This window comes from Colossoma macropomum, unplaced genomic scaffold, assembly GCF_904425465.1.
Source record: "Colossoma macropomum unplaced genomic scaffold, Colossoma_macropomum, whole genome shotgun sequence".
NCBI lineage: Eukaryota > Metazoa > Chordata > Actinopteri > Characiformes > Serrasalmidae > Colossoma > Colossoma macropomum.
The window spans coordinates 24856-52269 of record NW_023495611.1 but is presented as its reverse complement, the minus strand read 5'-3'; the positions used below and the strand labels follow the sequence as shown (position 1 = coordinate 52269).

At 40.6% G+C, this 27414-nt stretch overlaps 1 long non-coding RNA gene across 1 annotated transcript; it reads right to left on the bottom strand.

Annotated features, from left to right (window-relative positions):
- Positions 1–13319: 13319 nt before the first annotated feature.
- Positions 13320–27085, bottom strand: LOC118802604. The gene is made up of 3 exons (XR_005006759.1): positions 27075–27085; positions 24330–24332; positions 13320–13432 (listed from the first exon to the last, which is right to left on the bottom strand). It is a non-coding gene; the product is annotated as an uncharacterized LOC118802604 (long non-coding RNA).
- Positions 27086–27414: the final 329 nt, after the last annotated feature.

Genomic DNA, 27414 nt, shown 5'->3' with positions numbered 1-27414 from the left:
TGGTCAGAGTAATAAGTGACGTAGCATTGGAGTCTCCCTGGCAGAACTTCCGCTAAAGCTTTCATTTTCGCTCTAGTTTCCGTTCTGTTTGTTTTAAGGTACGGGTTTTATCATTGTACCATGGGGCGAGCTTTTTCTGTCTTATCCTTTTGAATTTAAGTGGCGCCACATTTTCTAAAGTAGATCGAAAGGTATTTTCTAAATAGTCGGTTAATACATCTAGCTCCATTGGGTCTGATGGAGTGGAGACTAGGCTTGTTAGTTCTGGGAGGTTTTCTACAAATTGTAGGGTGGTAAACGGTTTTATTGCGCGCTTGGTAGAATAGCGAGGGGACATACATGTATTATGGTTAAGATGTAGCTCATAAGAAATTAGGTAATGCTGGGAGATTACTGAGGTTTGCGGTAGGATATTAAGCCTGCCTATGTTAAGTCCGAGTGTCAGAATTAGGTCTGAAGTGTGACTACAGTAGTGAGTAGACCCTGTTACATTTTGGGTAATACCAACAGAGTCTAGGATTGAAGTAAACGCCTTTATTAGTGGGTCATCTGCCTTCTCAAAATGGACATTAAAATCTCCTACAATCATTACTTTATCATTGCACACAGCTAGGTTTGCAGCAAAATCACTAAAATCTTTTAGAAATTCTGAGTAGGGTCCTGGTGGTCTGTAAATGTTAATGAAAGGGCGTTCTTTTTTGTGGCCGGATTTGTAATGTTGATGGAAAGAACCTCAAAAGAAGTGAAGGTGTCACATTGTTTCTGACTGATATCTAGGGTATTCTGGTATATTACACATAATCCACCTCCTTTGCCTGATAATCTTAGGCTGTGTACATAATTATAGTCTATAGGGGTGGCTTCATTTAGTGCTGAATATTCATCCTGTCTAACCCATGCTTCGGTGAGACAGAAAACGTCAACTTTATGATCACTTACAATTTCATTTACGATGACTGTTTTTGAGTTTAGAGATCTTATATTGAGTAACCCAAATTTTAGAGTTGAGGTGTTGCTGCTATCATCTGAATACGATTTAATATTGATTAGGTTGTTGAAACGGGCTGATTAAGATATTCTACGTTTAGATTTAGATTTAATTTGGGGCAGAGACACAGTCTCAATACAGTGGAACCTAGGTGATGCAACTGGTCTGATATTTGTATTTATAGAATAAGCTTTTTTTATCAGTACTTATTTACAGTGTAAGTGCTAGTAATCGTCTTTTTTCAGTGCTAACACTAGCATTATAAGCTGTAGCGTTTCTATTTTTGGCGCTACTTACTTTTGGCCTTCGCTGTGTAGTCAGTGGATGGCCCTCTCGATGTTCCTAGAGAGGACAACAGATCCGACATGACTGGGGTGGAGGCCGTCCCTCCGGTAGAGCGCTGACTGTTCCCAAAACGAGGTGATCTGCTGGTCCAGCCGGGCCAACTCTGAGCTCAGGGTCTGGAGGGCTCGTTCCTGGGTGGACGCCATGGTGAATGGGCTGAAGGAATAACTGTGAGAGAGACAGAAAAAGAGAGGGGGATAAGACAAAATAAGAGGGAGAGGCGTGAGGGGGTTAGCAGCCTGCTAACTGCAGAATTTTCAACTAATTTTCAAGTAAAGTTTGGATGCTGCTCGATCTGAAGTTCTAAGGTGTGCTGCTCTCTGTCACTCGCAGTGACGTGCTCTCTGTCACTCGCAGTGACGTGCTCTTCAAAACTCAAAGACCTATCAATTCTTTGACAACTTGCTTCTGGCTGTTTGGGGTTCTTGATACCATGGCCAAACCGTTCTTTAAATGTCTTTACTTCCTCATCACTGACAAGTGGAGCACGCTCAGTTTAAAATTTTCTTTAAAGACATATGCCAGGTATGTTCGAGAAGTGAAAGAAAAAAAATCCTTAAGACATTCTTGTTCCAGTTTGTAAATTCTATCCAATTTTTTGGGCTCCGGAGCTTCGGCAGTAATCAGCAGCTAACATTCCAAGCTTTGGCCTGCGGTAGGAGGTTGGGGGTAGGCAAAGTCGTTCAGAAGATCTGCATCTGACACCCGCGTTGAAAGCACATTTGTGGTTTCATACGCATCTCATCTCCTCTTATATAGTTCATTTTTTACAACTTATATGGCCAGGGCCCACCAGCAGGCCCAAAGTTTTATTACACACTTCTATAACCCAAGAACAGCTCAGCACTGAAGTCTCTATAGTTACTCAATAATAAGCCTGGGATTTTTATGGTTAAAGAGAAGAAATGTTTACGTTGTTCAGTTTTAGGTTAATTCGTACAAGGACTTTTACACTGAAGAGCCTGAAAGTGGGTGGAGTGGTGGGTTTTCCAGAGCAGAGCAGAAGGCTGTGTTCTTAGCTGTTAGTGCCAGAGAGGCTTTGTTCCTTCTTGCCATGTTTGGTTAAAGCTGTGTTATGGGCCGTAACTTAATTTAGCCAAGAAATAAAATTAAATAATATAAATATATATATCCCAAAATTAAAAACTGGATATCTACCCAAAGAACGAATATTCAACTAGTCTAATATTCGAGTCCAGCCCTAGCAAATTCTGAAGCTGATTTTCTAATCAGTATGACATATGAGACATCTGACAACTGATGTGTTTTGAATTGAAAAAAAATAAAAGGAATAAAACTGGGCATTATACACTTACATATCCATTGCCCTCCACATCTCTCAAGAAGGGGTACTTCAGGATGAGAGCTTTGGCCATATTAACATAGGTATCCATCAAACCATGACTATCACAAAATGCCAGTACACAGTGAGGGTGCAAATAAAGTCATTGGTTTCCTGAATACATAATTCAATAACTCTGTACTTACAATGTGTATTGTGCCATATTCTCTTGTACAATTTTACGCCGGTCGGTGCTGTTCTTATGGCATGGCTCTTTGTTTTCCAACCTCTTCTGTAAGTCCTTAGGGAATTTTGGTATCTCAAAGACACTGGGGAACTGTTCAGTTGATGTACTAGGCACATGACTGCAAAATAAACATTAAAAACACATCTAAATTATCAGCAACAGTAATTAAATAGAACTACAAGATCAAACAATATTAACACTAGCCTTTCATAAAGAATGGGCGATGCCTGGCTGTCAAGTCTGAAGTTTTCTTTTTATCCAACTCCTTCATCTGGCGGATAAGACTGATGAATTTAGCTTGCCTTTTGAAAGATCCTGGAAATAATTGTGACACCATGTGGTCCGTTAAACCACAGTGAACAGTTTCTCCATCAACCTCATATTCTGAAATTTCAAAATAAATAATGTGATATACATGTTCACACTCTATGCATGACTCTAAATCATCACAAAAAAGTAAGGAGACAACTAAAGTCTTTCAGCAATACTACCAGGAAAAATCATGGTGTAGGATGGCAGCAATGACAGGGTTAAATAGTATTAACAGGCCCTGGCTAGATTATTTAGTTGCAGTTACACAGAACACAACTAAAATTTACCCAGTGAAAACACCTGTTCACGGCTGGGCGTACACTACATGACTTCTAGACAGATTTCTAAAATGGAGCGCATCACAACTTAACACCAGTTTGTCACAGAATTTTGTCTTTTTTTCGTGAGGGCGCTCACACTAGACGACAATGCAAAGCGAGAGTACAACACATAACGAGTTTGGGCTACGGATAAAAACTCCCAGAACTCCTCAGATCACATAACACAAAGCTAAACGTACTGAACCTGTTCGTGTTTTTATGCGCAGCAAAAGTGCAAACTGGGGATTAAAATGGGGCGGAGAAACACTAATATTACAGTGAGAGCTGGAGAAATGTTTCACTACAAACTGGCAGCTGAGATGAAATTGTAGAGAGAGCGCTCTGGATCCATAGATTATAGCTAAATATGATAACAGCTCTTATTTGCGGTGTTCGTGCACGTCTCCTTCGCCTGTTTCTCCGCTCTTCTAACAGTAACCTAGTTAACGTTAGCTCTCCGCAAATCGTGCACAAAATTGTGTAACGTTAGTGTAGTCGCGGGCCAACGGGAGAGGTCGCGGGGACGCGAACGAGGAATCTGACACCAGTAGCATTCAGTTTTGCTTTGCGTGAAACTTAACCCCGCAAATTTGCAAACCAATAACGTTAGAAAACCAGCGGTGGGCTCCGCTTTCTGAGATTACCTAACAAACTACTTGTGTGATTATTACTCCACCCAAAGCTAATTAAAAACCGCGAGGCGACAGCCTCTCCCTCTCTCGGAAGGCGGGAAGTTTTTCCCCCGCGTGCCCTCCACAGTGCGCGGTTTTAATGGGAGGCTATGCCATAAAGTATAACATATTTTATCAATGTATTAACATACTTTAGTCTAACAAAGTCCAACTCTGCGCTTTGTGAAGAGGCAAGCATTTTTAGGTGCCCGACGAGCAAATATTACCTCACTTCAGAGGTTCAAATGGCAACTCTAGACAGCCAGCTAGCTAACTAACTAACTTCCTCAACATAATTAACAATATTACTTAGCCAGCCAAGTTAGCTACCTCATCCAGAAGCAATATTCACGAACTCTGAGATTATGGTTGACATTTCACAAGCAGGATAACGCTCAGAAAAAAAAACTCACCACTGAATTTGTTGTCTTCCTCTTGTGTTATTTTAATGCCCCCTTCTACTAGTTTTTGCAGAAGTTCTTCGGTGGTCAACAGGAGGACAACCATCGTTGAGCAGAGGCAAATGCGTTGTGAGAAAAATCTCAGCAAAATGGCGCTTGAGGATGACTGTTTAGATTGCTATTGAACGCTGATTGGTTGAGTGACATCAATAACTGCCCCAGAAAAAAAGGGTGGGCTGCTGGCCCCTTAGGTAGGTTAGCTACCAACTTTCTAACAAAGCGAGATAAGTTATGCTTAAATGAATCCACAGATTCTATCTGGCAAAAGCTTTTCTTAAGAGATAAAAGCCTGACATTGAAACTGACTGCTCTTTCTGTAAAATGCAACCGAAAATGTTTATCATTCATCTTTTTGGCAGCGTGTATTTGCAAGCAAGTTTTGGTCTGATCTATTGATATTTGTTCAAACATTTTTTGTTTGGAGATTTGTCCTTTCGCTTTAAATATTTTATATGATGTATTTAATTACAAGAAAGGGAATGAAAGTGTTTTATAATAAATTTTATTTTCTCACTTGCTAAATGCCATATAAATAAATCTAAATTTAGTGGGACCAAACTTTTTTTTTTTGTTTTCAAGAATATACTTGAATATATGGCCACACTATTTAAAAACCTCAAAGCTAAGATGATGATGCTACAATATTCAATGTTTATAGCTAAAATGGCCTTAATGTTTTGTTTTTTTTTTGTATATTGTATCATGTGTTGTGTAGTGTATCCCTTGGTCTATATGTACTCAAAAAGGTAGAAAATATGTGGCTGATAAACTGAATCTAAACAATTAAACATTACATATTTTTGTAAGCATCTGTTGTTAATTTATTTAACTTGTGACTCTTAGAATTGCCTATAAATCTTTAATGGAAGTACTAAAAAAACAGTGTATAAGTACATTTATGTACCTACACAGGTACAAAACAGCATCATGCACGGTCCAACTTGTACTTTTAGAAGTACATTTACCGATGGGGTACGGTTTCATACTTCAAAGTACAGAATTTGTACCCTCTTGTACCTTTATTTCTGAGAGTATACAGAGGGTATCTGTATAAGGCCACTATCTGAAGATCTTTTACGTGCTGGAACATAAACAGACAGACACTCTGTGATGTAAGCAGGTGCTAGATTGTTTTGAGCTTTAAAAAACTAGCAGCAGAACCTTGAAATCTATCCTGAATGAAACAGGCAGCCAGTGCAGTTCTTTCAAAATGGGAGTGATGTGATCTCTCTTTTTTGTTTTTGTTAGGATGCGCACTGCTGCGTTTTTTTATGTGTTGTAAGGGATGTGTAGTTTTCTTAGGAAGTCCAGTAAGAAGGGCATTACAGTAGTCAAGTCTGCTTGTAACAAATGCATGAACAAGTTTCTCTGCGTCGCTGTGAGATAGAAAAGGCCGAACTTTAGCGATATTTTTTAAATGATAAAAAGCTACTTTAGTGACTGTTTACATGCAGATTAGACAGAGCTCAGAGTCTAAGATCACACCCAGGTTTCGTACTTCAGGTTTGGTATAAGAAGCTAAAGAATCAAGTTTCTTAAAAACCAATTTTCTCTGAGTTTCTGTACCAACGATCAGTAATTCAGTTTTTTCATGATTTAATTATAGAAAATTTTGCAACATCCACTGAGAAATATCTGACACACAGCTGTCTAGTCTGTCTACAGAGTCTTGATCTTCAGAAGGAATAGAAATGTACAGCTGGGTGTTGTCAGCATAGCTATGAAAATGTATACTATGCTTCCTAATAAACATCACCAAGAGATAGCATAAAATAGAAGGATTTTGTGCATCAGCGCTGAGCCTGAGGTCATTCATTCTGTCTCTGTACCATGGTTGGAACGAAAACTTCTCAAATAAATTGTTTGATATTAGATACGTATTTAGTTGTTTGAAAACAACTTTTTCTAAAACTTAGAAAAGGTAGGTTTGAAATTGGTCTAAAATTATTTAGCATAGAAGGATCCACGCTACTCTTTTTTAGCAGAGGCTTCACCAGGGCAGTTTTAAAAGCAGCTGGAAAAACACAAGCTGACAGAGAACAATTTACAACAGTTAAAAGATCATTGTGCACACAATCAAAAACTATCTTAAGGAATGATGTAGAAACAGGGTCAAGATAACATTGGATGAACTTGGTTTGTTAAAAATAGTTGTGAGCTCCTCATAGTTGATAACAGAAAAAGATTACTTTTGTAATCATTACTGATGTAGGTGACCTATCAAGAACATTATAGGAGCTTGTTTGCATCTGCTGAGCTACACCGTATCAGGTCTATTTTATTTTGGAAATGAATTGCGAATTCTTCACAAATTTAGATAATTAAGATAAATCATCATTTAACACACTAGCAGAAAAGTTAGGGTTAATTAGTTGTATCTGTATTCGCTGAACTATTATAGACAGTTTTAAACTTCTTGACTGTTTCTGAGTCAATGTAACGCTTTTTAAAGTAACTTTCAGATACTTCCTTCTTTACTTCTCAATTGGTTTGAAAGAAAATACAGAAGTGATCTAATATGAAAACATCCGAGATTTGAGACACCTTTGTGTTTAAACCTTTAGTGATGACCAGGTCTAAGATGTGACCTAGCTTGTGGGTAGAGCTGCTTCAAATCAAATGTCTCTAAAAGTCTAATGAATTCTAATGAATTACTATCTGAAGGACTATCAATATGTAAGTTAAAGTCCCCAGACAGAAGAATCTTATCACTGCTACTGATAATAATTCCGCAATTTCTGACATAAATTTACTATTTTGCTTGGGAGGTCTGTATATTACAATTATTAACACAGGCTTATCATTAAAAAGGTTGACTGCAACATACTCAAAAGACATGAATTCACCAATAGAGGTACTTTTGCAGATAAAGTCACTATTATAAATGCAGGCCCCTCCTCCTCCTCGTCTGCCCTGTCTTACTGTATGCATAAATCTGTACAGTTTCAAGTAGAGTTGTTATGCCACTATCACTAAGCCATGTTTCTGACAGAAACATAAAATCTAGCTTATACTTTTTAATAACATCTCGAATCAGCAGGATTTTGTTATTTAGGGACCTTACATTGAGTAGAGCAAGTTTTATTTTCTTTTAGTTGCACTATGTGTTTGGGGGGGACTGGTCTTTTTAAGGTCCATGCAAATTATCAGGGTTTTGACCGTGGAGCTCGGACTGCCACTTTAGGAGAGCTCTGATCTGGTGATCCAACTGCAGCAGCTCCCTGCTCAGCGTCCAGCCTCTGAGAGCTTGTTGAAATATTCTTGAGTCGGCTTGTGCTGATGGACAAACAGAAGGCTGGGCTGCTTAGGCTCAATATAATACATGAACCTAACAATGTTCTCCACCTGGAACAAGGCAGAACATTATCATGTTGTGGCTTAAATTAATTATACTACGCTCTTAGAACTTATGTCATGTAATGGTATTTGTTTTCTTACCTCCTGTTTAAAATTCTTGTTGGCCAAGTCAACTTAGAGATACTTGGCAAAACTTATCAGGAGAGGATGGTCGATCAAGTGCTTGTCGTAATAGCCCTAGATTGATTATTCTTTCCTTCAATGAACTTGTCTGCTTCATAGTCATGTGGCAGAAACACAAAAAAATGTATTTAATGTTTTCTACGTTAGGAACACAGTGGCTCAGAACAATTTCAAAAGGAATGAAAAAAAATCAAGAAATGTAATTAATTTAAAAACTCACCACTGGTAGAGTTCCCCAGATCTTTTGGAGCCAGCCTCACTCTCCGCTTGAACCGGCGCTGTCCATGAAGAACGATCTGCAGGTTGAATGGCAGGAACAGCAGGGTCTTCGGTGGGGGGTATGACAAGATCATAACATTCTCCCTGTCCTGCAGCTCCTTAATCATCCTATTAGAAATAAAAACAAATGAATATTTAGCTTTCTCAGAATGAAAGAAAAAGTGTCATTGGTTAAGTTAAACAAACTAAACGCAAAAAGAGAAAAACAGTCAGCATCGTACCTGCCAACAGGGTCGGGGTTGTCCAGGATCTTCCTGATGAGGCCGTACTCCCAGACACAGCCTCGGTGAAGCAACTCATTTGCCTCCTTCTTGGCAGCATCAACAGCCCTCTCAATATCCACACGTGGGGAGTCCTTCATACAGGACCTCCTCAGGTGAACAGGAAGACTCCACTGAGTCTTCTTGCAAACTGGACACAGGAGGCTGACTGTTTTTCTCTTTTTGCGTTTAGTTTGTTTAACTTAACCAACGACATTTTTTCTTTCATTCTGAGAAAGCCAAAGGGGCTTTATTAAAGCCCCAGGATGTTCTGAGAACATCAAGGCACTGCAAGGCCTCATTAGGCGAAGTAAGAAAGAGTGCAGCCCACTTGCAGCAGTATTCGTGGACACTGACCCCATCTCTCACCACTTGTCTTGAAAAGATCTGCTAAGGCAATTCAGAACTTCCATACAACAAAGGCATTGCCTAAGCTTGATGAAGCATCAAAGCGGGTTGAAAAGCCAGCTTTATTCACTCCTGCGCAACATCAGGTTGGGTCTCTGGGCACCAATCTACTAGAAGATCGGAGGGCGAACCAGGAGTCAGAGGGCCATGACCTCACATATATACCTTGCAAGAGGATCGGGCTAGGACAGGTGCGGATTCCTCTGATATGTGTTTCATGGGGTGGGACTGTAAGAGGGTCCCACTTTGACCGCTCACGAGTAAGACTGCCTTCCTGAGCATGGGTGAACGGCAGCTCACGTATGGTGGAAGAACCCGCATCTGCACTCACATTCAGCCTCCTGGAGGGCGTAGTCACAGCTGAGCGGCTACCCAAGCTTGTGCAAACTGGACTTGTGGGGCATTTGGTGGAGCGGCTAGGTTCTTCATTGATGATTCTGCTGATGTGCACACCAATATCATATGTGAATGACTGAGGGGTGGAGACCAGATCCCATTGATGGTCGAAACAGTCACACAGTCAGTACTCGCCGAGCTTGGGCTGAGAGTACCACACAGCCGTCTCTCGCACGGTGTCAGTGGCCAGCGGAGCAGATTCCGTCCTCTGCGACAAGCATCCAGGGCATGGCAATTGGCATTTCTGCAGCACTAGCTGTTGTACGTCAAAGAGTGTTCAGCCCTAGCAGGCTGGATCCTGGATGGCTGGTCGTCAGCTCGCTGCCCAGTAACACTTTATGAAATCGAGGGTGTGTTTTTTGGGAAGTGGGAAAAGCATGAGCCTTACTATGGTCTGGGACGTTTTGTGATGGCTGGCACAGCAGAGAATGAGCAGTTTTTAAGGCCCAAAATCTCCCGTAAGATACTTGACACCCTCAAGTCTACACGGGCCAAAACTGCCACGGGCCCAGCCAGGATCAGTAAATGGGATACTAGGGTTCAAGGGTGTTCATGTTAGCAACGGATGGCTGGGTTGCCCAGTTGGGTTTAGCCCGTGCCAGTACATTGCTGCGCTACAGCTTAGGGCAAACGTGTATCCCACCCTCTGGACAAAAGGGCGTGATGGGTCTGGGGCAGCTTGTCTGGGGCAGCTTGTTGCATATTCTTGAATCCTCCATGCACATTCTGTGCCAGTGCAAGAGTCCCGTATCGCCAGGCATAACAGGGTGTGTGCGCTCCTCACCACTGCAGCTGAGACGGCCAACAGGGAAGCTCACCAGGAAAAGTCGTTCCGCCTCCTCTCTGGGAGATCGATTCAAATGGATCTAGTGTTCGCCCAGGGCCAGATCGCGCTGGTTGTGGATGTAACCATTTGCTTTGAGACTGTCAGAATCTTTGGCTTTCGCTGCGATCACTGTGAAGCCAGCTTTGCAATTGGGAGAGATCTTTGCATGCACCAGTGGGGGGTCCACAATCAGGCATCTAATAGGATGGCAGCGGCACGAGCCATTGCCAAAAAGGGAACTGCTTTGAAGCAGATGGCAGATAAGGGTGACACTTGGAGCGATTCCGAGGATTTTTGCCTCTGAGGACAGGAAATTCTGGGCACCAGTCCATTTCCCAACGGCTCAGTGAGAGACACGAGGAAATCAGCAGGAAACGTAGAAAGATTGGCATTCCTACTGATGGGTCTCGCGATGAGCGTGATGCCACTCCCAGATCGCAGGATCAGCCACAACGAGCATACCTCAGTACTTAATGCATGGCTGGAAGGTGCAGACAACTGGCCTGCTCAGCTCGAGACTGGAGCCCGAACAGTGCTTCGTCAGCTTGGTGGGGTCGAGGAGGGGGCCTCTGGGTGCCAAGAAGGCTCACTCTAGACCTATCCAGTCTTCCTCAGCCAGGATAAGGTCCTATGCTAGGTGCCAAAAGTTAATTAGGACTAACCCGGCCTGACTTGCCTCAGAAATACTTGATGGCAAGGAATCGTTCACGTGTCCCATTCCCTTGGAGGCCATTGATTGGTCCTTCAGGGAGCAGTGGGAGGCGGTTTGATGATTTGACGGGCTGGGTCATTTCCTGGTTGAAAGGGACACTCACAATGAGCCTTACAAATCGGCCCTATCTTTTGGGGAGGTACTGGACAGCCTCCAGCGCATGTCAAACTCCTCCACACCTCGTTCAGATGGAATCCGAAAGCATTCCTTGCTTAACTGGGATCCAGGTTGTGAGAAAATCACACAAATGTTTAACATGTGGTGGTTCATGGGTGTCATCCCGGTATGCTTTAAGCGATGCCGAACGGTGCTACTTCCCAAGACTACAAATCTGATGATGATGGAGGTTGGTAACTGGAGGCCAATCACCATTGGAACTGTGGTTCTAAGGCTCTTCACAAAGGTGATCCATGGCAGGTAATCAAGAGCGTGCAAGGTCCACCACCGGCTTCAATGAAGCTTCAGGGTGCTCGGAAAATCTTGAGGTGCTGCGAGGCCTCATCCGACACTGCAAAGAAGAGCACAACCCTCTCGCAGTGGTATTCGTTGACATTGTGAAGGCATTTGACAGCATCTTTCAAGAACATATGTGGTATGTTCTAAATTAAAGAAGGGCGGACACCCATGTCATAGGAACAATCCAAAATTCTTATATGAACCGTGTGACAAAAGTTGAGATCGGGGACGTCAACACCCGATATAAGCTTGAAGGTTGGAGTTAAGCAGGGGGACTCTTTGTCTCCCCTGCTCTTCAATCTGGCATTGGATCCCCTCATCCAACGCATCGAAACCCATGGACAGGAGTTCAGTATTTTGGAGGTGTCCGTGTCAGTTCTGGCATTTGTGCATGATTTGGTGGTTGTGAGTGACTCATGGCAGGGCAAGCCCACTAAGTGTCACGGCTTTCTCATTTCGCCTACAGCACGCACTTGGTGTCTCAATGTTTGTCCGCCATGAAGGGTTGAAGGGGTGGCTCTCCACATGACTGGTCCAGACGCGGCTGTGAGATACTTGGGGGGTGAGGGTGTCACCTTTGCTGGGGTTTGAGAAGCCAGACATCGTTGGTCGTATTTCGGAACACTGAACACCGCAGACAGGATCATAAGGAAAGGTGTGAAGAAGTGGTTGCACCTTCCACAGTCGACTTGTGATGGGCTTCTTTACGCATGTAACTAGGATGGTGGACTGGGATGCAGAAGTTGTCCTGATTGATCCCGTCTATCCAAGCTAGGCAATTATTTCTGCTGGCAGGGTCATCAGATGTTTTGACAAGAAAGCTTATGAGCAAAAAGCAAGCATATTCTAAGTTCGTTGCAGTTTAGAGAAGGGCCGGGGTCTGCCCAGCTTTGGCAGGGGAGATGCTCAGGTTTCAGTTGAGGGCAGTCCTTCCGATTGGAGGCGGGAGGAATTCCTCAGGTGCGCAGGCCTAACCACTCAAGGTGTGGGGGTTCTTGGCTTCATGGGCTCTGCGGCCAGTAATGTGTAGCTTGCTCATTCAGAGCGGATGCAGCAGCGGCATTTCTTTGTGGCACTTCAGCTCCGGGCTAAACCCTACAGGGTTCATTCACTGCGAATAGGATCACTACGGATGATGACTACTTGGCTGCCAACCTAGCCATTAGATTAGGTGGTAGACTGCTCGACGGGTTAGCCTAAACTCCCCTGAATCAGAGTCATCATTCTGCCCAGTGCTTGAATGTCAAAGTGAAGAAATTCAATGAAGCACGAGTAAAATGGCAAAAGTAACTATGATCCTCTAACCTAGGAAATTCCTTGTCATCTAATTAGTGACACGCATGAATCGATTGAGATTCCCACTGTCCCTATCTACTATCCAGCAAAACCACAGCCGAGGGAACGGGCTTGGCAGAATCAGCGGGGAAAGCTTGACTCTAGTCTGGCACTGTGAAGAGACATGAGAGGTGTAGAATAAGTGGGAGGCCCCGCTCCGCCGGGCGCCGCCAGTGAAATACCACTACTCTTATCGTTTCCTCACTAACCCGGTGAGGCGGGGAGGCGAGCCCCAGACGGGGCTCTCGCTTCTGGTGTCAAGCGCTCCGAGGACAGTGGCAGGTGGGGAGTTTGACTGGCGCGGTACACCTGTCAAACCGTAACGCAGGTGTCCTAAGGCGAGCTCAGGGAGGACAGAAACCTCGAAGTGCGAAGCTACCATCTGTGGGATTATGACTGAACGCCTCTAAGTCAGAATCCCGCCTAAATGTAACGATACCGCGGTGCCGCGGGTCTTCGGTTGGTCTGGCGTAGCCGGGGATCCCTCGCGGGGGACCCCGGTGAGCAGTGCCGTCCGTGACTGGGCCTGGGTGCGGCCGGAAAAGCACTGCACCCTCTCCGATCTCGCACCGCAAGTTTGTGTTGAACCCGGTGCTAAATGGCTCGTAAACGACCTGATTCTGGGCCAGGGTGTCGTGAGTGGCAGAGCAGCTCCTTTGCTGCGATCCACTGAAAGTCATCCCTCGATCCAATCTTTTGTCCACTCCAATGTGGGGCTCCGCATGGCGGCGGAGTGGCGCAGAAAAGCTCCCCATTTTGGAGATACCTGGGGTCTCCCAGTGGCCCCATAATTCAACTAGGTGGCACATCCAGGGTCTAAGACCCACTGTGCAAGGCCAACCAGATGGCACTATGGTCGGCCACAGCGCTTCAGAAAGCAGAAAGCCCACAGTGGGTGAAAGCGCTGTTAAACACTTATTTTTTTATATTTTTTTTTATTTTTTATAATGGTCCACCAGCGGTTGGTAAAAACTTGGAAAAATGTTCCACCACTGGTCCAGCAGGGTGGATGAGAGTTGGCCATCCGAGAAAGCCCGGGGATGGAAGTTAGGGGAGGTCGGGGGTGAAAAAGAGCCATAAGAAGAATATGGGTATTGTGGGGGAATGGAAGGGTGGGTGTTGATGGGTCGTTGAAAGCGGATGCAGGAGAGGACTAAGCTCTTAAAGGTTGGTGGTGGTGGGTGTTATTTCCCAGGGGGAGCAACAGGCGATTGAAATAACGGGGGAAGGTGGCTGTATCTCAGGAACAGTGAAGCAGATCGACTCGGGGGTTTTTACTGGATACAAGGATGGGCCTCTTTTGTAAGCGGGTCACGTTTGGTGCCGGTGATCCATTCGGGAGGGCCCCAGTAAGCTTTCAAAGTCCCCCGGCTAAAGTGTCATGTCCCCAGGCTTATATTTCCGGAAGGAAAGTAGATACGTGGACGTCAGAAAGGCCAGAGCCTGTTGTAGCCGGGTGTAAAGTTAGGGACCTTAGAACGAAAGCATGGCCGAGAGCTGAGGCTCCAAACACGGGTAAAAGTGAAAAGTCTGAGGCCCTATAACGTTAAAAGGCAGCGGCTGTCAAAATGCAAATAAGTGGGCTAGTAGAGGGGGCAGCCCCCCCCGCTGACAGCGCTTGGACCTGGTGCTATTAGGCCTGCAAGTTTTGACGTTTGGAGCTCCGTATCTCCGGTTCTCCAGGGGCTAGAAGGTCAGTCTCTTTCGAAAGAGGAGGCCAAGCTCTACATGACTGTAAAGTTTGGTCCAGAACGATGCAAAGACGGAGGAGTAGCAACGGCTCAAATCTCCGGTTTTCGGCTGTGGGGAACTTCGGCACTTCGGAACTTCGCTCCAACATAACCAGATATCTGAAAAACAGGCTCCCGACACAGCAGCTCCTGGTTCTCAGCGGTGAAACGATAATCCCCCACAAGCTATAAACCGATGGAACTGTCTCTTCGATCCGCTTCCAATTTCGAAGGTGCGCTTTGTCCAACCAGTACCGTTTGAGAGATATGGCCCGAAGTTCCCAGAGCCGAGAACAGGAGATTTGCGCTAGTGCTACTCCCCTATGCTTGCTTCGATCCAGACCAAACTTGACAGCCTTATAGAGCTCGGCCTCCCCTTTCGAACGAGACTGGCCTCGACCTTCTAGCCCACAGGAACCCGGAGATACAGAGCTCCAAATGTCAAAAATTACAGGCCGAATGGCTCCTCCGCGGGCACGCGCATCAAGACCAAGCACTGTCAGTGGGAGGAGCTGTGCCCCCTCGACTAGCTCACTCATTTGGATTTTGACAGCTCGCTGCCTTTTTTAAGTTATAGGGCCTGAGACTTTTCACTTTTACCCAAATTTGGAGCCACAGCTCTCAGCCGTGCTTTCGTTCTAAGGTCCCAAACTATACAATCTGCTATAAATGACTCTGCCCTTCCCGAAGAGCCTACCCACGTTCACGCAGTTACTTCCATTCCGGAAGCATAACCCACGGAACATTACACTTTAGCCAGGGGATTTTAAAAGCTTACCAGGGATGTGTCTTGGATTACATGAGTTTGGTTTATTTCCCACTATTGTCCACAGCCGTTGATCGCTTTGCAACTAAAAAAAAAAAAAATCATATTCACAAATTAATTTAGGCTTGGTAGTGCGATGTATGTCTTGGCTTTGATGTGTTTCTGCTTTAGTTCCCTATACTTTCCAAAGCCATTGATCAGTTTTTGGTACTAAAGAAAAATTGTATTAACAGATTCATTTGGGCATGGTAGTCCGATGTATATTGGTTGTATTTCCTGTGGTTTTGCTTTAATCCTGCTATTCTCCACAGCCGTTGATCGCTTTCTAACTTAAAAAATAATACTCACAGATTAATTTAGGTGTGGTAGTCCGATGTACATGTCTTTATTTTCATGTGTTACCGTTTTAGTTTCCGCTATTTTCCACAGCCTTTCAAGGCTTTGCAACTTAAAACACTCTCAGATAATTTACGCATGGAAGTGAAACGTATATGTCTTGGCTTTGATGTGTTTCTGCTTTAGTTCTTGCTACTTTCCAGAGCCGTTGATCGCTTCTTGCCAATAAAACATGATATTCATAGATTAATTTAGACATGGAAGTGAGATGTATGTGTTTTGGCTTTCATATGTTTCTGGTTTAGTTCCTGCGGTGAACATGTCTTGGCTTTGTCATGTTTTTGTCCTTTAGTTCCCGCTATTTTCCACAGCAGTTGATTGCTTTGCAACTAAATGACATTTTTTTTAACTTAACTAAGTTTAACTTAGGCATGGTAGTGCGATGTTTATGTCCTCACTTTCATGGGTCTAGGGCTATATTTCTCGTCATTTTCCACAGCCGTCAATTGTGTTGCAATTAAAAATAATATTCACAGTTTAATTTAGGTGTGGTTGTGTGAAGTATAAGGGTCAATGACGTGATGCCTAAATTTTCTGTACGACACTTTTTTCAGTTTAAAAAAAGGTTTAACTGCATCTCCCACATATCTACTCACTTTAACTTTTTAAAAAATTTGTTAATTGTAATTTTCCTGTTACTTAAAGGGTCAAAATATCATGTGGTGTGACCGTCCGGCCATGACTGCTGTTCTGAAAACTTCTTTGAAATTACTCTAAATCTGTTCATTTTTACTTTTTATCCCATTTTGGCATGATTTCCAAAGTGTTTTGTCATCCAGTTCAAAACTGCAAAGCATTTCTAAGTTTGTTTCCATCATAATATACAAATGAACTTTGTCTGATGATGTCTATTTTATGAAATATCATGTGGTGTAACCATCAAGAAACAACCACTTTGGGACGTTTATGTTAAAATCATCTCAAAACCAGGAGATTGCATCCTATAGCAGTTTGCCAAGTACCCATGGAAGCAGCAGGCAGATTTGTAAGTCTCTCTGAAATTTGGGGAAAAAAAATCGTCTTTTTAACGGCTGGCATGTCGTTGCCACTTTTGTACATCATGTGATATGACCTCAAAAAAATAATGGATATTAAATTATTTCCACAAATATATATTTTCATTAATAAATTTCATAGTTACCTTTTTGGAAAGCTAGCTTATTTTCTTTCGGTGGCCAATTCTGTACTGGTAAATTTTGACTGAATTTGAAGATATAATGCGGTGCGACCAAATATCATGTGGTGCGACCGATGCAGAGTGTTTTCTATAATAGATATATGTCATAGATTGGCAGTTTTTTGTGCTTTATATTCAAATGATAACATGATATATATATATATATATATATTACACACACACACACACACACACACGTACTGTATATGTAATTTCACTTAACTTTTGTTTATATATCTATAACTGTTTTAATTTATTTTACCAGATACCATTGTAAATATCTCTCACCATAGGCAGTGCTAATTCTGACTCTTTAGCAAGAGCAGAGTACCTTGCTAAGAGAAGAGAAATTAATGTAATTTTTGAATTAATGAACATTCATTTCAAGTAGTTTAGTTAGTATGTTAATTTACTTGTTACCACGTTAAGTCATTTTTTATTGTGAATCTTTTTACTGTGTACCAGAGAAAAAAATGACAAGGAAAGGTTCCATGGGTAAAAATAGTATAATAGCAATAGAATTTGTCCTGTTTTGTCGACCACTTTTACAAATGTGGGATTTTTGGTTCTGATCAAAATGATTTGAAAATCAAACTGAATTTATTCCATTGTTAAGCCAAATGAAATATTTGTTCTAAACAAAACTGTGAATGTGCTGCACTTACAATGATTTGTGATAAGATTTTTAGTAAAAAAAAGTTTATGAAACATTTGACAAATTTTGAAATTGATAAAACTGGTTCATATCCATTTTTTTGTATGGAATTTACCATTTATTGATCTTTTAAAATAGATTTTTAAAAGGTATTCATGTCATTTGGAGTGACTCATCATGTGGTGCGACACATAATAACAATAACTGTATTAAATTTAAAATAAAATCTCATTTTTGTGGCTGAAATGTTAATCGCTGATGCAGCATGTTTGAGTTGATGGCTTTCTAAAAAAAAACATTTTATGCGATTTGCAGGAAAAATAAGTCTTACTTCATTTAAGATGACAGACATTACAGAACAAAAATATGAGATCATTATTTATAAAACTCAAAAGTAATGCAAACCGTTTGTTTCTAAACGCTTTATATTACTGAGAACTTGTAAAAAAAAGTTACATGTGTCAAGGAAATGAATTAATTTTTAAATAAATCATGGTCGCACCATGACCTTTTTTTTTTTAAGGCCACAGCCATTTCATCTAGATGAAAAAAAGCTAAAATAACAATCTAAAATTTAAATATGAATGTGTTCACAACATTCTCAGTGTTTGAACAACTGCAATTGATATACTTATTTTCTGTATTTTAAAATTGGCCTATTGAAAATCCTTATACGTCAATGACCCATATGTCTTGGCTTTCATGTGCTCCTGCATTAGTGTCCGCTAATTTCCACAGCCGTCCATCTCTTTGCAACTAAAAAAATAATATTCACAGATTAATTTAGGCGTGTTTGTGCAATGTATATGTCTTGGGTTACACGTGTTTGTTTTTTTTGTTCCCGCTATTGTCCACGGCCCTCAATTGCTTTCTAACTAAAAAAAATAACATTCACAGATTAATTTAGGTGTGGTAGTCCAACGTACAAGTCTTTACTTTCTTTTTTCTTTTTTTTTTGTTTTAGTTCTCGTTGTTTTCCACAGCCTTCCATCTCTTTGCAACTGAAAAAAATAATATTCACAGATTAATTTAAGCATGGTAGTGCGATGTATATGTGTTGGATTTCATGTGGTTGTGCTTTATGTCCCGCTATTTTCCTCAGCCGCTGATCGCTTTGCAGCTACACAATGATATTCACTATTTAATTTAGGCGTGGTAGTGCAATGTATATGTCTTGGCTTTCATGTGTTTCTGCATTATGTCCCGCTATTTTCCATGGGTCGCTCTGCAACTAAAAAAAAATATATTCACAGATTAATTTAGGCATGGTAGTGTGATGTACGTCTTTAATGATTTTGTGCTTTAGATCCCACTACTTTCCACAGCCGTTGATCGCTTTTTGCAACTAAAAAAAAAACCGCTATTTACAGTTTAATTTAGGCTTGGTATTGCTATGTACATTTCCTGGCTTTCACGTGTTTCTGCTTTAGTTCCCACTGCTTTCCACAGCCGTTGATCGCTTTGCAGCAAAAAATAAAATATTCACATATTAATTTAGGCATGGTAGTGCAATGTATGTGTCTTTACTTTCATGTTTTTGTCCTTTTGTTACCACTATTTTCCACAGCCTTCGATTGCTTGATCACATTGCAACTGATAAATGGTATTCACATATCAATTTAGGCATGGTAGTGTGATGTATATGTGTTGGATTTCATATGGTTGTGCTTAATTTCCCACCATTTTCCACAGCCGCTGATCACTTTGCAACTAAAAACAAGTAATATTCACATATTAATTTAGGATTAACTGGTATTGCGGTGCACATCTTTACTTTCATTTTGTCGTCCTTTAGTTCCCGCTATGTTCCACAGCCGTCGATCGCTTTGCAACTAAAAAAATTATATTCCCAGATTAATTTACACTGTAAAAATGGTCCTAAAAGAAACGACACACTGTATTATTTATATATTTTTTTTCTGCTTTTTTTAAATTACATACAAATTTCTGTAAAAACACATTGATTATTTGTAATTAAATATGTAGCACATTATTTAAATATTTATGTCCATACCAACAATTTAATGTTTTCTCTTTGTTCTTATTATAAATAAATATAAATATAAAATCTTTAGTTTTATATTTTGTATAATTTTACATTCAAACTCTGTAATTTTGGATACAAATTTAGCAGACTTTTTTCATTACATCAAACATAATGCATAGTCTTTTTTAAAAAGAGTACATAGCTTCACTGCTCTCAATGTTGCAACCTTCAGGCACGTTTGTGGCTCTGGCCACACCCAGTCAGTGATGTAACGGCGAGTTTAAGCACATACATGCCAATGAATCTGACAATGGTAAAATGAGTCAGGAAAACAAGGCATTTCAATAGTCCAGGCAGGAAGTAGTAGAAGCAAGAATGATGAGTTTTAAGTCCTTTAGAGCAGCAACATGATTAAAAGTTTCAACCTCAAAAGAGCAGTGAAGCAGGAAGTTATCACTATATGTGATTTAGTGTGAACTTATTATCAGTTCCTGCTTGGTGATGGTAAAACATGATCACCAGTGAGCACATTGCTGAAAAAGCAATGATCACTGCACAACAATACACTGAAAGTAGGTTAATATTCATACATTCATAAATATGTTTAAAATTATTTCTATTTATTGTGTTCCATTAAACTGGAATAGGCTTTTATCTACTGTTAAGAAAACCGACAATGACAATGCTATGATTTCCACATTCTGGAAATTGTGAGTAAAAACATTATTGATATTTTTTGCTATTTTGCTTAAAATGAAGTTAAGTCAAGTCAACTTTAACTTATATAGCGCTTTAAGCACAACAAAGCTGATCCACAGTGTTTTACAGAGAAAATGGTGAACAGAGATGAGAAAAACATACATCCTTACACACTCAGACTCCCACAATGCACTCACCACATTCAAAAACACACTCATATGGCAAATAACCAGCTAAAAGTGTTTGTTATGTTGTCTGATCAGTATTATGTACATAGAAATCGGATGGTCATATCAATGCGTTGAGGAAGAATGCATGAGAGAAAATTACGCACAGGAAAAGGTTTGAGAGGACTGGAATGTATCCCAGCATGCAAAGTGTGGAAAGAAGGGAAGCAGTCTGTCACAGAGCTAATGCACACACACACACACACACACACACACACACACACACACACACACACACATTTAAACCTATGGGCAATTTAGAATACTCAATTCATCAAATGTGAATGTCTTTGTACTATGAAAACCAGAGTCCCCAGAAGAAACATGCAAGCAACACCCAGAAGGTACCAGGTTCAAAGCGAAACCCAGGTCCTTCTTGCTGTGAGGTGACGGTGCTGACCACTGAACCATCAGGCCACAGCATGCACTAATACATGTGCCACTCAAGTACCACATTATTACAGTGTTGAAATAAATGATGATGCATGCATTATCACACTGCACAATTGTTGTTGAATTGACCTTCAACCAGTCTTCTTGGCGTAACATTAATATGTCTTAGGGCCAGTCCACCCACTGACATCAATAACTAAAATACAGTCACTAAATGAGAAGGGAGACCAATGGCCTGACCACTGCAGTCGACGCCCTGGACCTGGCCGGCCCATATTTATCTGTGCTTGTGCTGAGGCTAACGTATAATAAACAATATGTAATAATAATAATGATAATCTGTCTTCTACTAAACTGCATATATATATATATATATATATATATACACACACACACACATATATACACACACACATATACACACACACACACAAATATATCTCCAAAATGGTATCTTTACAAGAGAAAGAGAAAAGCTACTTTACTTTCAATGTAAGTCAGTGGAACCAGAATTTTTTCCAAGTCATTTTGGGCCGTTTCTTTTGGTCCATGCTTCATCAATGTAAATATAATTTTATATCTGGATCATTTTGTTCACTTTGTATACTATTATATACTATTTTTTATCCATAAGCTGCAATGAAAACATTATTTCCCCAATTAATTAAATATAACAGTCTACAAATTAAATAAACAGTTATTTTTTCTCTATTTTCAAGTCATCTTTCCCTACCGTTGCTATGCTACCACGCTGTGGTATTGCTGTTTGCTGTCTCACCCTGTTGCTTTGAGTATGATTGGTTAATCTGACTGTCATCCAGAAAACTGGCCAATCACAGCTGAGCATGCCTTTCCAGTCAAATTTGAAAATCCATCCGTTAGAGGTGAGCAACTGCTGCTTCTGCCACTCGGTCGGTCCACTATCAGTGGCTGTTACCTGGATTATTTTACATCTGCCGGTCCCTTTATTTTGGGCGAATTTGAGCTTTGGGATGTCAACCGAGAACCGAAACTGGAACATGGACAGAGAAGAAGGTCAGACGGGATCTGTTTGGCAAGATCAGGTAAGAAAACATTCTCCCTGTTATTCTCCGTAACAGCTGAACGCAGCTAACGTTAGCTGTGTTTTGTGTTTATGTTCGTCATTTATGCAGCCCAGCCTAAAAGTGAAGTTAGCCGGACAGCAGCAGCAGCTATGGCCTCTGTGTGGCTATGCCGTCTGTATGACATGAGCAATATGGTGAAAATTATCTTAACATCTACACTAACAGCCGAGGTCAGTGTTCGACGCTTGTAACAGCTCATCTGTCCGCGTAACCCCTATGTGAATCACGAACGAGTATGATTTTCATCGCCCTCAGTGAGCTTAACTCGTGGTCTCTTCGCATCTTCTGGTATAGACAAAGTTTTTGTTTGGTTCTCATCTGTTCCGTGTTTATGTTGAGCACAGTGTGAAAGCCGTATTCTGTTAATATGAGTCCTGAACCAAACAGCGCCGGGTCACTGGCTCTCGGCTAATTAAGGTAGCTGTGTAGTGCTGGATTTCTCAGAAGCAGATCCTCAAACGTGTTTCACGAACAACTACGGATCGTTAAACTAACGGAACATCCATCCCAAAACCACCGCAGCTCGGTCGGACCACAGCAGTCTGAAACACGCTAACGTTACTCGTTTGAACCACCGCAATTTATAACGGAATTTACAGTGGATAAACCCCTAAAACGCAGACGAACAGTAGAGTAACTTCTGCAGATAAAGTTGAACTATATCTCATAACGAGCATGAAAACTAAGCTTTTATGAAACCAATGGAAAGTAAAATGGACTAAAACACACACGTCTAGGCCACAGCATGGAGGCTGGTATACATCTGTTTAATTTCAATAAATTTAAATAGTCTACAAAAAGATTTGCTACATCTTAAAAATATTGCCCTGAGTTTGAATAATTCTGTTTCTATTCTATTAAGAAATAAGGTTTTACATCCAGATGTGTGAAGAGAGCACACAGTCACTTTAGCTCAATGTTTTAACTCACGACATTGTGTTTGCTGTGGAAAAGAGGTAGTTCCTGGTTTAAATCTGACCTCTAGCTCTTTTGTATTTAGGGAGTCACTCACCAGAACCATAACACTATATACACTAAGTTCATAAGATGTTTTTATAAATACGTATCAGATATAAGTGCAGTATATTCTTCGTATTTACATGTGTAAGGCAGCACACTAGATAATTTGACCACAACTTAATTATCTCGTTCCTATGCATTAATTTTATCTTGATTTTTTTTTTTTTTTTGATGACAATGACATCATGAGGGACTGCATCCTAAAAAGCCTGGTCATCTATTTGAACAAAGACCAGAGTCTTTCTCAAGCAATATTTGGTATTTTGTTTTTTATAATACAATTTGCATGTACAGTGTATAACTAGATATTCAGGATATCTCAAGATACCAGTGAAAATTACACCATGTGTTATTCACAAATTAGTGGTAAAATTGCTGCGTGTCATGTAACTGGAGAGAATAATCATTTGCCAAAATATGCACTTTCACTAAATCTGTGCAATAACAGTGAAAGCAATAGTTTTATAAGGGTAGTGTGGTACAAACTTTAGAACTGACAGAATAATTTTATGATTCCAGTCTAATGATTCAGCACATATACACAGATATAACTGCCATGATTAGATATAACCAAGATGACTCTTTGATCTATTGACTTGATTAGACTCTGAACACTGCAGGTAGAATGCATATTGCTGATGCTGAAATAGCATCTCAAAGTTCATCTTTGAAAGAAAACCGATGTCTAGAACCATAAATATGTAGCTTACTGAAGCTCTGTGGGTTTTCAGAGGGACACAGACAAAGTTAACATGCCAGGACTTCATGAAAGTGTGCTTTAAGAACGACTGAAGGAATGGCTGCATGTTCACCTTATCTAAGTCCCATAGGAATTAGAGATGCTACTTCAACATCAGCAGTATGCATTCTACCTGTAGTTGATTTAGAATTTAAATCTAAATAAAGATGGATCATTTTAGGATCATTTTTGGCAATTACATAAGTGAATTAGCACTTAAATATTCCTAATATTATTGGTACAAAATTAACAGCAGCTAACATTTGATTTTGATTGAATTTCAGCTGATGATGCTGAATAGCTAAGCTACAGCCTTGAAAATGCAGACTTCTGCTTGTCCACTCGTCTGACCTGTCAGTGATTGTGTGTTTGTATTTATGTTCAGGTCTGTCATTGGTGATGCAGAGAAGGACATGTGAGTGCACAATGGGGATTTACACAATTTGAGGAGACAGCAATGAGGATGATGCTGCGCTATGGGACACTGCCATTGTGGTAAGATGTCAACAATCTTGGAAATGCATTCATCATGGTATTTGGGCTCCTTATGCCCTTTTCAGCTTTCTGACAACTTAAAATACACATTTAAGTTTGTTCAGAAGATCTTGATGAATTTGGATAGACATAAGCTAAACAGAAATATTCAAGAATAAGACGATCTTATGTGGTGAAAAGTAAGTTTGTTTGGATGGTCCGGCATTACAGCTCAGGTTAAATGTTTACCAGATAAACTGCATTGAGTCTTTGAGGTTTTTTTTTTGAAATTGTAGTTGTCCTCATGCTGATATTTGAAATGGCATTTTAAAGGAGTTGGTTTTGCACTGTAAATTCTTTACTGCACTTAGGGTGGGATGTTAGTGTTAAGATATTAAACAACTCAACGTGACTGAGGTAGGACAGCACCACCATATTTATATTGCCTAATTTTTCTGTGTCATGCAGGGCTGAGAGCACTTTGTTTTGGATTTGAGCTAATGGTGTAGCTAAGCTACAGTTGCTCAAGTTGTGATTTCTGGGCCATTATGTCTTATCTACTTCTAAAGTGCTTTATTTGGTAGGGGCACAAATTTTGCCCATTTTTTTAACTGAATGTTGCTTGAATGTTATTGTTGATGTCAATAAATGTGCCTGAAGCTGATTTTCTCACTTGTGTCTATAAAAAAGTAGAATGAAGGAATTTAGTAGACATGATAAATTATGTCTGTGTCCAGTCTTTGCAAAATGGCAAGTGTGGCCAAAAAGCTGTAAAATAAGTGTTTCTCAGCAGAACTTTGTGTTATTATTTTTTAAAGGTGTTTGTAATTATTCAGAAAAAGTCTGTAAAATGACAGTGTTTGTCTGCAGAACTTTTAGTGACCTTTACTTTATGGAGGTGTTTGATCGCAGTATTTTAAAAATCATCTGTAAAGTAACAGTTGTTTTTGTGCAGAACTATTTGAGCTATCACTATATTGAGGGTTTTGATCACAATATTTTTCTGTAAAGTAACAGTTTTATCTGCATTAATTTAATGAAACACTTTAATGAAGATGTTTGATTGCAATAATTTAGGGAAAAAATTCAAATTAAAAAACAGTTTTTATCTGCAGAACATTTTGTGCTATCACTTTATTGAAGGATGTTGATCATAAATTTTTAGTAAAAATCTGTAAAATAAGTTTTATCTGCAGAAACTTTTGTGCTCTCTTTTTATTCAAGGTTTCATAATGATTTAGGAAAAATCTGTAAAATAATGTTTTTTGTCAGCAGAATGTTCTGTGCTATCATTTTATTGAAGGTGCTCGATCATAAAATTTTAGTAAAAATCTATAAAATAAGATTTTTTTCAGCGAAACCTTTATTAAAAATTTCTGCTGCTGCCAGCCATTTGACCGTTTTTTTCCGATTTTTTTTTACCAGTGGTCATGCAATGCATGTCTTTACTTTCATGATTTTGTCCTTTAGTTCCCGCTATTTTTCACAGCAGATGATGGCTTTGCAACTAAAAAAAAAGTAATATTCACAGATTCATTTAGGTGTGGTAGTGCAATGTATATGTGTTGGATTTCATGTGGTTGTGCTTTATGTCCTGCTGTTTTTCACAGAGGTTAAACGCTTTGAAACTGAAAAATGATTTTCACAGTTTAATTTAGCTACGTTACTGCAAGTTACATGACTTGACGTTCATGTGGTTATAATTTATTTCCGCAATGTTCCACAGACGTTAATCGCTTTGCAAAAGGCATTATCGCTTTGTGTGGGTGGGGGGTGGTGCCTCCTCCCAGTAAGGGTTCTCTTTAACACTTTATCTAGGAAGATCGAGTAAGTGACAGGATCTGTGTCCCCACCCCCCATACTTTCAGTCTCAATACTCACCTGTGTAGTATGTTGGTACCTATCTTGCTGCAAGGGATGATCAGTGTGTATGTATGCAAAAGATAAGGCAAGGTGGGCTTCAGGAATTATCTGAATCACGGCAGCAACCTGAAGTGTAAAATGTAAGATAGACATATATTAGTCAGCCCTAGCATTAGACTCGCCCTCCCCAGATCTAACAAGACAGGTGAGACGCCCCTACTCCTAGATAAATGTAGAATTAGAGATAGACAGCAATTGCCAAAAAAGGAACATTCATTAAAAAAAAAAACGAATTATAAGTGCTTGTTCTCTTAGTTTCAGCTCACTTTTCGTTTTGGAAAAAAAAATAAAATAAAACTGTGCAATCAACACCAAAATACCAGGTAACAAGCAGCAACGGCCATATAGAACTTGTGGATTCAGTCTGTTATGCAGTAGTATCCTTTTCCTCTTTTCTAAATGAGACAAAATTCAAACAGCAAACAAAACTGTCAGAATTTACCACAAAGAGTTCACATATCAAAAAAAATAAATAAATAAAAAAAAGAAAAAAACTCTCTTCCACCCTCTTAGACTGTAAAACGGTTTGGATTGAAACAAGGGAATGAACAGTTACTCTTCTTAACAGTTACACAATCAATAAGCAGAAACATTACCCTTTTTATCTCTATGCCACAGGACAAGTGATTCAGCCTCTGATAATAAGTAGAAAATGGAACTCAATTACCAGTCTGAAGCAGAGGGATTGATGCTGGAAGGTGTCTCTGAATGGCAGGGAGATCCTCCTAAACAGAGCTGAAGAGAGTAAGGCGCATCGCATGTCCGCGTTAGGCTCACAGAAAATGGCGCCCGCTGCAACTCGCTCCTCTTTCAGTCCCGAGTAGCCACCCGCGGAATGTCCTCACAGCACTCCGACCTCCTCAGCGCCCCAGAACCACAGTCGAACCCTCTCCAGTGTCCGTACAAAGATTAACAGTCCGTTAGAGCTTAAAATGCCCAAAAAAACCCTCAAAAAAACGCTGAGCTCGGTTTTAAACTCAGAGCGAAACTCGTTGACTTTGCACCGGAATAGCGATATTTTCCATCAGGTATCAGCGCACAGGCTAATGGAGGAACACACACCCGCACTGCTTAATGCTTTAGGCTGGAATCTCTGAATCTACAGTTTCTTCACAAAAAAGTCAAGGAAAAAATGCTTTCCCTGCTTCTCACAGCACAATCAGATGTACTGCACTTCAAACTGACGGCCATGACTGAACACAAGGTTTTCAACAGAAAATATGAGCTTAAAAACACTCAAAAACAGAGCAGCGCTCACGGCCGGCCTCCTTCCCTCGCGCACGGGCTCGCTTAACCCCGCCCACGAAGGCCACTGATAGGCCACTCGCTCCCGGCCATACCATA